At 37.9% G+C, this 9,787-nt stretch overlaps 1 long non-coding RNA gene across 1 annotated transcript; it reads right to left on the bottom strand.

Annotated features, from left to right (window-relative positions):
* Positions 1 to 228: 228 nt before the first annotated feature.
* On the bottom strand, positions 229 to 2,989 carry LOC110941343. Its single transcript, XR_002594026.2, has 2 exons — positions 2,727 to 2,989; positions 229 to 568 (listed from the first exon to the last, which is right to left on the bottom strand). It is a non-coding gene; the product is annotated as an uncharacterized LOC110941343 (long non-coding RNA).
* Between the last annotated feature and the right edge of the window lie 6,798 nt (positions 2,990 to 9,787).

Genomic DNA, 9,787 nt, shown 5'->3' on the forward strand with positions numbered 1-9,787 from the left:
CATTTACTATCTAAAAGCAATCTTTTTAAGATGCAACCTTTTTACATGCTAATGCAACCTTTTTTTTATAATCAAATGCAACCTTCGCTACACTAGAATGCAACCTTTGTTGCACTTAAATGCAACCTTTTTTATAATCAAATGCAACTCTATAGCATCATTGTTTGAACTACTAAAATTTCTATTTATATGGAATGGAATCTCAATTACACCAATACAATAATAACATAAATATAATAAATAATCTTATATCATAATTTAACATACATCCAACCTCAAAGTAGCAATGTAATTAAAATATAGTTGTTAATTACAATGAATAAAAGTAACGAAAACCTTCTACTCATCTCTAAGATTCCAAAGTACTCTAATACGTAGTGTTTCACAGTACGACGTATCGTCGCTTTAGAGTTTGTATGTTGGCTGTGAAAATCTTTCCGCGTAGTTTCTAGCTCTGATTTATTCCTTTGCTGGTAGTCTTCATTTTCTTTTCACATTTCAAGCAACTATGTGTTTTTCAACTTCAAGACTCCCGTTTGATGGTTTGTAGTTCTTCATTTATTTTTATCTTCAAAAGAGAAAAAGAAAACACTTATGAAAAACAACAGTCAATAAATCAATATATTTCAGTAATATCACGAGATAATTGTTGAAAACAATCAATAAGCCAACAACCATATAACATAAAATTTCTTGTTGAAAAAAGCAGCCAATATGCCCGACTCGAACAAACCCGAAACCGAATTACATATTACTTAGTTGGTTCAGTATTCGAGTTGATTTCCTATGTAAAAAAATGAGGAACCAACCCGAAGAACCCGAAACCGAATTAACACCCATAGCTCAACCTGACCTAGTATGTTTTAACCTATATTAAAAAATTGACCGAGTATGTGTTACCCTATGTTAAAAAATACTTGTTTTGACCTGTTACCCAAATCGCTTGATCAAGCCACCTTACAACCACTACTTGATTGCCATTTACAGTGACATGAACATTATGTGCAGATTGCTTATCAATCAAATAAATATTGTTGGATCATAGTTTCCCACCTACGACTATTAATTGTTGTGTTAACCATGCGAACTTGATTATATGTATAGATGGATTTTGTCTTTTGTGTTTCTAAGGTGCAGTCTTCACTTATTTTGTAAATGGGTCAACCAAAGTGAGATCCTAATGCCTGCTCTTCTTATATCATCAAGGTATGTCTTAAGAAAGTGATGCACCACTGAACCAGATTCATTAGACTAGTGTGTTTACTTTTAAGTTGGGGCAGTCTGTTGGCATTATTCTTATATTTATATTTGGGGTCATCTCTATTGGAATATTTCACATATTTATTACCCAAGCACACGGGATTTATTTGATTCAAAATTTTTCAAACTCATAAAATACCGATGAAATGATGAAAATTCTCAAATAAAAACGTTGATTGAGACCGTGAAGCATAAACTCCTCAAACATGATATATAAGCATCTCAAATAAGGATGAGCAATAATTGGGTTTACCCAACAATACCCAAAAACTGGACTGAAAATTACCCAAGAACGAACTATCCTGGTTGTAGTTAGATTGGTCTTCATGTTATGTAAAATTTAAAATCTCAGGTTCTGGTCGGTACTTGGATCTGGACAGGGTAACTGAAATTTAAAATCATGAACGAGATTAACCGAATCTAGTTTAGAAAGTAAGTTTCAGACACACATGTTTTCAAACATCGTGAGTTGGTATATTACTATGTTCAACATCAGTTTTTGGGACAAAGAAATTAAAAAACCTCCAAGCATAGGTGTTTTAGTATATCATCACATCTATATACATAAATTAACTTTACTTAACTTTGAAGCAAATGAGCAACCAAATAATGCATGCATACTTTTACTGAACTACATCAGTTCATAGGAACCTTCAAGCCAGATATCAAAATGTCATGTAAAGAGTAGATAAAACTCAAATGATAAAATCATGCAAGAATTTACTAATCTTCATAAAGTTGCAAGAAAATAAATTTACCTGGAATAAATGCACTAACATTCCAAGTCATTTAATTAGATAAGAGTGAAGGCATATATGAGGGAATCTAATAAAAACATTCCACAATAGAAAAATACATATATGATATTAAACCCAATAAGAAGTTGCCACAGTAGCATAAGAGAATGAACACATAAAAAGTCTTCGAATATTCAAAAGTCAAAAGACTTAAAACCTTGACAAGAAAAGACTTGTTTTGATTAACAATAAATACAAAACTTTATTTATGTGCAACAACAAGAAATCAAGCAAGTGACCAAGTAAACTTTGCCTTACTGTTTAAAAAAAACAAAGAAAGATACAGCACACACAAACCACTTTCTGTACAAAACATGCTTTTTTATTAAATAAGTTTGTGTTGTTCAAAGAAATCTCACTTGGACATTTTATCAAACACTTGGTGTACATGATTGAACAAAGCAAAAAAAAAAAAAAAAAAAAAACACCATAATCAAAAATTATGGCATCAAGTTGAGATTGGAACAGTACCAAGGTCAATCCACCACAAAATTGACATTTTGTGGGCGGGATGGAGTACCATACAAAATGTAAAAATAACTAAAAAAGCCTACAACCTCTCCTAGAATACAACTTTATCAATAGCAAAGCTCTGATTGCAATTTAATCAACTATAACGAAGAAGGTAGAAAGCAAAATTGCATAAAAGAGAGTAAGAACAGTTCAGACCTTGATGGATTGGAGCTTAATGTGGTCGGACTAAGTGGGGATTTCGCGAGCATGTTGTCCGGATTCCATATTGTAAAGAACAAGCATGTTGTTTGTCTATGGTTTATGCATCTTCATTGCAAAAAGGAATCTGCAGTTTCTTTCTCTGGAAAGAAGTTGTGGAATGACATGACACGGTTAGGGTTTGGAATCAAGAACGGGAGCAGTTTTGATGGAAATTGAAAAAAAATTGGGAAAAAAGGTTTAGCGGGTATGGGAGGGAAAGTGGGAAACCATAAATTCTAGGAGGGAAAAAATTGTGCTTTTCAATATATTTATTATTATTAAAAACTAGTTTTTAAGTATCGTGATTTGCCGCGAGATTGTTAAACGAAACAAAAGGTAAACATTGAATTACGTATGCTCGTTGCGGTGTATTGATGTGCAAAAATTAGATTGGATCGTAAAACATAGAAAATAATAACCAAGTCGACTTAGGACCCGCACACTGCGACATGTCGTACAAGGAAAAAGTAGACGTAAAAACGTTGAATCAAACACCCACGTAGCGTCTTTACTCACAAAATTTAGACCTAAACATCAAACGAAAAATGTAAAAAGAAGAAAAGTATAAGGGTCAGAAATAACCTAGGGCTGGAAATAAATAGTTTAGTGTGTGTTGAATTGGACAGAGGATATGACCTAGAGCCGGAAAGAGTCAACAAGTCGTGTTAGTGGGTGAAAGGAAAACTTTGTTCGGTAAATTGGGGCATGGCATTTGATTAGGGTCATTGATTGTTAACTGTGATAAATGGTAATTAGGGTCGTTAATTATTGTATTTGGTTAAATTATGGTAGTTAATGTTTTGTTATGATGAATAATATAAAAGTAACACATATTGATGATCATTAAGGGAGAGCGATGGTGAATCGTGGTAGTGGTAGTTGATGCTTAATTATCTTCATTGTCCATTATGGTTAATGACTGTCAATTTATGATCAACGATGGTCTTAGGGTCACGGGTAATCAATTAGGGTAAATGATAGTTGATTAAGGTCATTGACGGTAAATTATGACCATTAGGGACATGGAATATAAACAATTGTCAAGCTATGCTTACTGATGTTCAACTATAATTAATTACGTTTATTGAGGGACATTTATGGTTAGATAGGGTCAATCAATGCATTATGAGTTAGGGTAGCTCATGTTTAGAGGTGTTCAAAAAGCTCACAGCTGGCTCGAAAAAAACTCCGTTCGAAAAGAACTCGGTTGTAAATTTAATACTTCTAATATGTATTTCCATCTGTAAAGTATTATGAAACGGAACTGTACTGACTTTAATGTAACATTTAAAAAAAAAAACAGTTGCATTTAACTTTTAATATGCGGCCTTTTTAAAATAAGAGTTTTATTCAAATGTCAATAATGCAACCTTTCTAAAAAAAGTTGCAATTTCAATCAAATTTGCAACATTTCAAGAAAAAGTTTACAATTTCTATTAACATTTGCAACTTTTAGATAAAAAGGTTGCATATTTAAAGTATTTTTGCAACTTTTTATCAAAAAAGGTTGCAGTAGATCTTCTAATGCAACCTTTATGTTCACGAAGTTGCATTAGAATTAAATGCAACTTTTTTATAAAAGGTTGCTTCTAAAAAGTTGCATTAGGTCTATTTTCTAGTAGTGTCTAAATAATGTGAACACGTGCAAACAGGAAGAGTGAATGCCTGTACCCTGAGTTTTCTGTCTAAGGCTAGAGTGTTCGTACAAATCCACATAATCGGACCAGTCACTCTTACCTGGGAACTCTTGGGGTGAGTGTTCACTTATAGGCGAGCATGTATTCGCGATACATTATTTTGATTCATTACTTTGATAGTCACTGCGTGCCGTTTGTTTGTTTGAAATAACAAACAAATGATCGCCTTCCTTATGATTCGTCAATATTTTCAAAACCTCTCTTGTTTTTCCTAATTGTCGACCTCACTCGTCTCTCATATTTTCTTGTTAGACGATGCCTCCTCGACATGATGCACAATCTTTTACTGCTGAAGAAATCGCAGCCCTTCTCACTCAGCAAATGGTTGTGGTGCTTCCAGGCGTGGTGACCCAAATCCACGAGCTGTACAACAACAATAACAATGCACAATGCAATTTCAAGAGTTTCAACTCTGCTAAGCCGCTAAAGTTTTCTGAAGGAGCGACTGCACTCCTTCAATGGTTCGAAAGTATCGAGAACACATTCAGACATGTGTAATGTCCGAATGGGCGTAAGGTTGAATTTGCATCAAGTGTGTTCGAGAAGCGTGCTCTTACTTGGTGGAACGGAGTGATGCGCGATAGGGGTGCTGAAGTGGCGTTGGCACAAACATGGGAAGAGCTTCGAGCTCTCATGATGAGAGAGTTTTGTCCCCGTCACGAAATTCGAGCTTTGGAACGAGAGTTTGAAGATCTAAAACAAGATGGGGGAGAACACCGTGCGTACACGGATCGATTTGAGGAGCTCAGTCTTTTGTGCCCTACTATGGTTACCCCGTTGGAGAAAGCGATAGAGAGGTATATCGATGGTTTACCCGATTCCATACAAGATATTGTGACTAGCGTTAATCCTACTACTGTTCGCCAAGCGATCGAGTTAGCTGCTACCCTGACTGAGTCGCAAGTCAGGAAGCGTAAACTTACCTGTAAGGGTGATAAGATGAAGTCAACTGATTCTGTTAAAGACAAGGAAAAGGGTAAGGGTAAGAAGGGTGAGTCTTCGAAGAAGTCGAGAAAGCGAAAGGGTGCTCAAAACTTTGCAGTAACTGCACAAACTGCCCAGAACCCTCAGAACCCACCAGCTCAACCTCCTGCAAAGAAAGCATATGCTGGTACCGCACCCCATTGTGCTCGCTGCAACGGTCATCACGTTGCACAACAAGCTTGTAGGCAATGCACAACGTGTGGTAAGCTTGGGCATCTGGCCAACGTCTGTCGTTTTGGTCATAATCAGATTGTTCAAAATCAATCTCCAGTACAGGGGAATGCTGTTAGATTCCCACCGGGTTCGTGCTTCAATTGTGGAGAGTATGGTCATTTCCACAACAACTGTCCGAGGTTGGCAAATACGAATGCAAATCCGAACGTGAATGTCAACGTTAATGCAAATGCGAATCCCGCTCGTGGAAGAGTATTCAATCTGAATGCAAATGAGGCGCGAGCTGACAACCTCGTCGTCAATGGTACGTTTCTTGTTAACAATCGACCTGCATCCATTCTTTTTTATTCTGGTGCCGATAGAAGTTTTGTTTCATTATCTTTTGAGCCTTTGCTTGCGATACCTAGAACTAAACTGAGGAAACCCTTATCTGTCGAAGTTGCTACTGGTAAAACCCTTGTGCTCGATTCTGTTATTCGTGATTGTCAGTTAAACCTTGATAACCATCTTTTTCCCATCGACCTCACGCCGATGCAACTTGGGAGTTTCGATATTATCGTGGGAATGGATTGGCTAACCAAACATCATGCTGAGGTGGTTTGTTTCGATAAGATTGTTCGTATTCCTCTTCCGTCTGGCGATATTCTGGAAGTTCGTGGAGAGAAGCCATCAGGTGGTTTGAAGCTTATGTCGTGTACGAAGGCTCAAAGTTATATGCGAAAAGGATATGTCGCTTTCCTGGCACATATCACCGAGGAGAAAGGCGAGAGCAAGAGTATTCAGGATATTCCGATTGTTCAGGATTATCCAGAGGTGTTTCCCGATGAACTGCCTGGTTTGCCTCCAGTTCGTCAAGTCGAGTTTCATATTGACCTTGTACCCAATGCCAACCCGGTTGCGAAAGCACCTTATCATCTCGCACCGTCGGAAATGCAAGAGTTATCAAAATAGCTTCAAGAGTTGTCTGATAAAGGATTCATCTGTCCGAGCTTTTCGCCTTGGGGAGCTCCTGTCCTCTTTGTGAAAAAGAAAGATGGATCTTTTCGAATGTGTATCGATTATCGTGAGCTTAATAAGCTTACCATCAAGAATCGATATCCCCTACCTAGAATTGATGACCTCTTCGACCAGCTGCAAGGTGCTTCATGCTTTTCCAAGATCGACCTGCGTTCTGGGTATCATCAACTTCGTATTTTCGAAGAGGATATTCCCAAAACTGTTTTCCGTACAAGATATGGGCATTACGAGTTCACTGTCATGCCTTTTGGTTTGACGAATGCCCCTGCTATCTTCATGTACTTAATGAATAGGGTTTGTAAACCTTATTTAGATAAGTTCATCATTGTGTTCATCGACGATATTCTCATTTATTCAAAGTCTCAAGCAGAGCACGAACAACACCTTCGTTTGACGTTGGAACTCCTAAAGAAGGAACAACTTTTTGCTAAATTCTCCAAGTGTGAATTTTGGCTTAAAGAAGTTCAGTTCTTGGGTCATATTATCAATGAGCAGGGTATCCATGTAGACCCATCCAAGATTGCTGCGATTAAGGATTGGAATACACCAACGACACCTACAGAAGTTCGTTCTTTTCTTGGACTAGCTGGTAATTATCGACAGTTTATTTCTAATTTCTCGAAGATCGCGGTTCCACTCACTGCTTTGGCTCAGAAAAATAAGCCTTTTGAGTGGGGACCTAAGCAAGAAGAAGCGTTCCAAACGCTGAAACAAAAGCTCTGTGATGCTCCTGTTTTATCTCTGCCTGAGGGAAACGATGATTTTGTTGTCTATTGTGACGCATCGAATCTAGGACTTGGTTGCATTCTTATGCAACGGGGTAAAGTCATAGCTTATGCGTCTAGACAATTGAAAATTCATGAGAAGAACTACACGACTCATGATCTCGAGTTAGGAGCTGTGGTTTTTGCGCTTAAAATCTGGAGACACTACCTCTATGGAACAAAGTGTGTGGTTTTCACAGACCACAAGAGTCTCCAGCATATTCTCAATCAGAAGGAACTGAACATGAGGCAACGACGTTGGGTTGAACTCTTAAACGATTATGATTGCGAGATTCGCTACCACCCTGGTAAGGCGAATGCCGTAGCCGATGCGCTTAGTCGAAAGGAACGAGTCAAGCTTCATTCTGTTCAAACTCTATCTGATATTCGATCTCGCGTCCTTCAAACTCAACGATCTTGTGTGATCAAAGACTTATTGAAGTATGAGCTACCGCTTTAACTTGAGCTTAAACTCGAAAGGAAAGACGATGGTTTACTCTATTTTGAGAATCGTTTGTGGATTCCGAATCTGGACGATCTTCGCACCTTAGTAATGGACGAATCTCACAAGTCTCGATATTCTATCCATCCTGGTGCTGATAAATGTACAAGGATCTCCGTACCCAGTATTGGTGGCCTGGTATGAAGAAGGATGTTGCCTTGTATGTATCGAAATGCCTAACTTGTCTCAAAGTCAAGGTGGAACATCAACAACCTTCTGGTTTGCTTGTACAACCAGAGATACCGGTTTGGAAATGGGAGAACATTGCAATGGATTTCATCACCAAATTACCGCGTACGTCTAAAGGTCACGATGCTATTTGGGTTGTAGTTGATCGTTTGACAAAATCAGCTCACTTCTTACCAATCCGTGAGGATTTCTCTGCTGAGAAGCTTGCCAAGATCTATGTAGACGAGATTGTATCACGAGATGGTGTTCCCTTGGATATCATTTCTGATCGTGATGCTCGATTTTCATCTCATTTTTGGAAGACCATGCAATCTGCTTTGGGAACCCAACTGAATCTAAGCACTGCTTATCATCCCCAAACAGATGGTCAATCTGAGAGGACGATTCAAACTTTAGAGGATATGCTTAGAGCATGCGTGATAGACTTTGGTGGTAATTGGGATTCTCATTTACCATTGATCGAGTTCTCATACAATAATAGTTATCATGCTAGCATTAATATGGCACCATTCGAAGCTCTCTACGGTCGAAAATGTCGTTCACCTGTCTGTTGGAATGAGACTGGTGAAGCTCAGCTTACTGGACCTGAGATCATTCTGGAAGCAATAGACAAAATCAAGAAAATTCGCGATAATCTTGTGACAGCTAGAAGCCGTCAGAAGAGTTATGCGGATTTGCGACGCAAGCCCTTAGAATTTCAAGTCGGAGACCGCGTCCTACTCAAGGTGTCACCTTGGAAGGGAGTGGTGAGATTTGGAAAGAAAGGAAAACTTGCACCACGATATGTTGGACCATTTAAGATAGTTGAAAGAATTGGAAAGGTTGCCTATCGACTAGAGCTACCTCCAGAGCTTGGGAATGTTCATCCGACTTTTCACGTGTCCAATTTGCGAAAGTGTTTAGCTGATGCTGATCTTCACGTCCCTCTTGACGAAATTCAAATTGATGAAACGATGCACTTTGTCGAGAAACCTATGGAGATAGTAGAGCGTACCTACAAACAGTTGAAAAACAAACGGATTCATTTAGTCAAAGTTCGCTGGGAATCCAAACGTGGCCCCGAGTTTACTTGGGAATGTAAGGACCAGATGGAGACAAAATATCCGCATTTGTTTTCACAAGATTCCTCTAAGTAAAATTTCGGGACGAAATTTCCTAAAGTAGGGGAGACTGTGACAACTGTGATCTGTAATCATCGTATTATGTAAAACAATGTCCGTTATCAATAAAATAATATGCTTTGGTGTTATTATGTGTATTTTGGTGTTACTATATGTGCAATTGTGTTTATTAATTTTACAATTTGATTCGATACCGATTTCAAGCTTTAAATCACTTTCTTGAAGGGTATACGCAAACTAGTGCTTAAACGCAATCAGTTTAACGCGATGTACACTCCAGAACTGTGACGTAAGCCAAATATACCCTAAATATCCCTTACATAACTTAGAAATAAGTTTCGAAGGATTCGGTATGGCAAAAACATGTTTATTTGAACTAAAGAACTAATTACGACAAAACTGCGAAACGAACGTTGGTGGCCGCCCGGATAATATTTAATCCCACAAATATTCTGTTATGATTAAAATTTTATTTTAATCAGGTTCGTGTTGAAAAATAAATTAAAACGCTTAAAAACGTTATTTTTCAAGTTTAAGCGCGTACCGTGTGTTCCTACGCGACAGAGTG

The sequence above is a fragment of the Helianthus annuus genome, chromosome 5 (genome assembly GCF_002127325.2).
Source record: "Helianthus annuus cultivar XRQ/B chromosome 5, HanXRQr2.0-SUNRISE, whole genome shotgun sequence".
Taxonomy (NCBI): domain Eukaryota; kingdom Viridiplantae; phylum Streptophyta; class Magnoliopsida; order Asterales; family Asteraceae; genus Helianthus; species Helianthus annuus.